The sequence below is a fragment of the Lolium rigidum genome, chromosome 5 (assembly GCF_022539505.1).
Source record: "Lolium rigidum isolate FL_2022 chromosome 5, APGP_CSIRO_Lrig_0.1, whole genome shotgun sequence".
Lineage (NCBI taxonomy): Eukaryota > Viridiplantae > Streptophyta > Magnoliopsida > Poales > Poaceae > Lolium > Lolium rigidum.
This window is the reverse complement of record NC_061512.1, coordinates 20341250-20345815: the sequence shown is the minus strand read 5'-3', so window position 1 is coordinate 20345815 and position 4566 is coordinate 20341250.

The following is a 4566-nucleotide window of genomic DNA, read 5'->3' as shown; positions in this document are numbered from 1 at the left end:
ACTTGGCACAACAATGCAATAAAATAAAGATAAGGAGAGGTTGCTACAGTAGTAACAACTTTCAAGACACAACAAAATAGTAGCAAAATAAAAACATGGGTTATCTCCCAAGAAGTGCTTTCTTTATAGCCATTAAGATGGGCTCAGTAATTTTAATGATGCTCACATAAGGATGAGAGTTGAAGCAAAGAGAGCATCAAAAATCAAGTATGAAACAAATTTAAGTCTAGCCCACTTCCTATGAAAATGAATCTTGTACACAAATAAATTCATGAAGAACAAAGTGACAAGCATAGGAAGATAAAACACGAGTAACTTCAAAATTTTCGGCATAAAGAGGGGAAACTTAATATTATTAAGATGCATATAACCATGTTTCCCTCTCTCATAATAACTTTCAGTAGCATCATTGATGAAATCCACAATATACCCATCACTTAAAACATTCTTATCATGGTTCATATGCATAAAAGTATCATTAATTTTGGCATGAGAAAAACTCTTCTCATTAATAGTAATTGGAGCAGGATCATTATCAAGAATTTGAACATGGTAAACAAGTTTCATACTAAGGGAATGGTTTTTGGTAATCCCATCATAACTATTACAAGTTTCATAAGGATAATTATTACCTGTGTCATAGCATTCTTTATAATAATTGTCAAAGATTGGAGGCATAGTGTCATCATAAGAAATAGAATAGTTATCTTCCACAGTATGTTCATCTGTAACCATACCATCATTGTTACTAGAAGGAGATGTATCAAACATATAATCATCAGTAGCAAAAGGATTTTCAAACACCTCATCCCCAAGCTTAGAGCTTTCTATATCATTATGGGAGGAAGCATGGATAGTACTGATACTATGGCAATTATTAACATCATAATTTTCAGAATTAGTTTCCCAGAGATTTTCAATATCAAAAGTAGTGTGCTCTTCTAAATCGTGATCACTAATGTAGGTAAAGGGCATAGGAAGATCATTATACTCAGATTCATTATCATAATAATAATATGAGCAACATACTTACGGTTACCTATCGTTATCTCATACACGCGGGGATATGCCGTTACCTCTTTCTTTTTATTCCCCCTCTTCTTGTTCTTCTTCTTCTTCGTTCCCTTCTTCTTCTTCTTCTTCTTCTTCTTCTTCTTCTTTTCCTTCTCCTCATTCCATTCCTTAGGAGGAAGAGGCTTGAAGGGAGGCTTCTCCACATAACCTGATTTATTTCCAGAAACAATAGAAGAAACTTGGGATGATTCCTCCTTTTTATTAATAAGTTTAAAACACACAACGGTCCTATCATATTTTGGCAGAGTGTCATCTTCTAAAATATTTTGTATGTAAGTATTTGTATGGCAATTATCAATGCAATAAGAAAGACACCCATGCAGGACACTATTAATATCAAGATCACTCATATCTAACAAAGAAATTTTTCTTGATAACTCTTCACACCCCAAAAATAAAGTAAGTTCATCATGCTGATTAGGAATGATTTCATCATCGCAATACAAATTTGCAGCACTCATGGGGTTCGAATTATCATTGGAGGAGCATTGAAAATTAAAATGACCCACTCTATGGCAAAGTTCACAAATAAAAGGATAGAGGGCACACACTTTTTCACCAAGATCATCTAGAGCCCTAAACCACTTTCTAGTTTTTTCATTCCTATGATGGATACAATATTCATCTTCGATTTGATTAATTCCACAAGGTCTATGCATTCCACAAAAATTAACATGCTTATAAGAAATAGTATTTTCAGAAGTTTGGGCATGTTTATTGCAATCATTAACAACAATTTCATTTTCCATGCAAGTGTCATTGAAAGGTTCATGATACACGTACCAATTTTCTTTAGGAACATTAATACGAGAAGCAAATGCTCTATAGTAATCGACCATAATTTGAGGATCAAGACCATATTTAGCACTAAGCTCTTGAAAATCAACAATTTCAATGAAAGACTTAATGCATTCATATTCATAGTTCATACCTGATTCTTTACCTTTGTCGTTCTCCCAATCTTCAGCGTTCTCCTGAATCCTATCAAGAAGGTCCTATTTAAACTCTTCTTTATTGCGCGTGAATGATCCAGAACAAGTAGCATCCAGCAAGGTTTTATCTTGAAAAGAAAGTCTTGCATAGAAATTATCAATGATGATATTACCAGGAAGCTCATGAATGGGGCATTTGAGCATTAATGACTTCAATCTTCCCCATGCTTGGGAAATACTCTCTCCATCACGAGGCCAGAAAATATATGTGCGGTTTCGGTCTTTGTGAATTTCACTTGGAGGAGAGAATTTTAGAATAAAATAGAGGCATAATATCCTCCCAATCAAGAGAATGCCTATTCTTCAGCAATTTATACCAATGCGCCGCTTTACCAGACAACGACATAGAGAATAGTTTCTTCCTCACTTCATCCATAGAGATACCTGCACACTTGAATAACCCACACAATTCATGCAAAAACAGTAAATGATCTCCAGGATGGACAGTTCCATCCCCTTCATAGCGGTTATCCATAACACGTTCAATAATTTTAATAGGTATTTTATATGAAATACTTTCAATTGGTGGATTTAAAATATCACAAGCATCACTAGAGTTATCGCATATGGGAGATAAAGTATTATCAGAGCAAATTTTCTCCCCTAAAGATGGGAAGCTAAAAAGATCATAAAAACTAGCTTCCCTAGGCTTAGACTTCTCCATAGCATTAGCAGTAATTGCGTTCATACTAATAACATTGCTACTAGCATGCAAATAAGGTTCCATAGGTTTTTTAATTTTCGCATCAAACAATTCATGTCTTAACTTAGTAAATAGATTAAAAAGCTCACTGTTATTTTCCATTATGCCTAACTAGTGAAAAATAAAAACAAGAAACAAAAAGATGCAATTGCAGGATCTAAAGAAAATAGCTTCGAGCACTCACACACCGGCAACAGTGCTAGGAAATAGCTTAGTAGTCGGAGGATGTGAATACCTTTTACCTTACCTCCCCGGCAACGGTGCCAGAAAATAGCTTGATGTCTACGCACGCTTCTATTCCCGTAGACAGGTGTTGGGCCTCCAAGAGCGAGAGGTTTGTAGAACGGCGAGCAAGTTTCCCTTAAGTGAATCACCCAAGGTTTATCGAACTCAGGGAGGTAGAGGTCAAAGATATCCCTCTCAAGCAACCCTGCAATTAAGATACAAGAAGTCTATTGTGTCCCCAACACACCTAATATACTTGTCAGATGTATATGTGCACTAGTTCGGCGAAGAGATAGTGAAATACAAGTAATATGGATGATTGTAAGTAGTAATTGCAATCTGAAATAAAAATGGCAGCGAGCGAACATGTCACAGAATTTGTTGGAAACGGTGTTTCAATGCTTAGAAACAAGGCCTAGGGATCATACTTTCACTAGTGGACACTCTCAACAATGATGACATAAATAAATAACTTCTCTTCACTTGTGCTACTCTGAATTACTTTCCTATTGGAATCACTAATCATGTAGTGGCTTGATACGTCTCAAACGTATCTATAATTTCTTATGTTCCATGCTACTTTTATGATGATACTCACATGTTTTATACACATTATATGTCATTATTATGCATTTTCCGGCACTAACCTATTAACGAGATGCCGAAGACCAAGTTGCTGTTTTCTTCTGTTTTTTGTTTCAGAAATCCTAGTAAGGAAATATTCTCGGAATTGGATGAAATCAACGCCCAGGGTCCTATTTTTCCACGAAGCTTCCAGAAGACCGAGGGAGAAACGAAGTGGGGCCACGAGGTGGCCAGACAATAGGGCGGCGCGGCCCAGGAGCTGGCCGCGCGGCCCTGGCGTCTGGGGCCACCTTGGCGCCTCCTGACCTACCCTTCCGCCTACTTAAGCCTTCGTCGATAATAGCCCCAGTACCGAGAGCCACGATACGGAAAACCTTCCAGGGACGCCGCCGCCAATCCCATCTCGGGGATTCAGGAGATCGCCTCCGGCACCCTGCCGGAGAGGGGAATCATCTCCCGGAGGACTCTACACCGCCATGGTCGCCTCCGGATTGATGTGTGAGTAGTTCACCCCTGGACTATGGGTCCATAGCGATAGCTAGATGGTTGTCTTCTCCTCATTGTGCTATCATTGTTAGATCTTGTGAGCTGCCTAACATGATCAAGATCATCTATCTGTAATGCTACATGTGCGTTTGTTGGGATCCGATGAATAATGAATACTATGCTATGTTGATTATCAATCTATCTATGTGTTGTTTATGATCTTGCATGCTCTCCGTTGCTAGTAGAGGCTCGGCCAAGTCATTGCTTGTAACTCCAAGAGGGAGTATTTATGCTCGATAGTGGGTTCATGCCTCCATTGAATGCTGGGGAGTGACGAGCAACCTCAAAGGTTGTGGATGTCGTTGTTGCCACTAGGGATAAAACATCAATTCTATTCTAAGGATGTATTTGTTGATTACATTACGCACCATACTTAATGCAATTGTCTCGTTGTTTGCAACTTAATACTTGGAGGGTGTTCGGATGATAACTCTGAAGGTG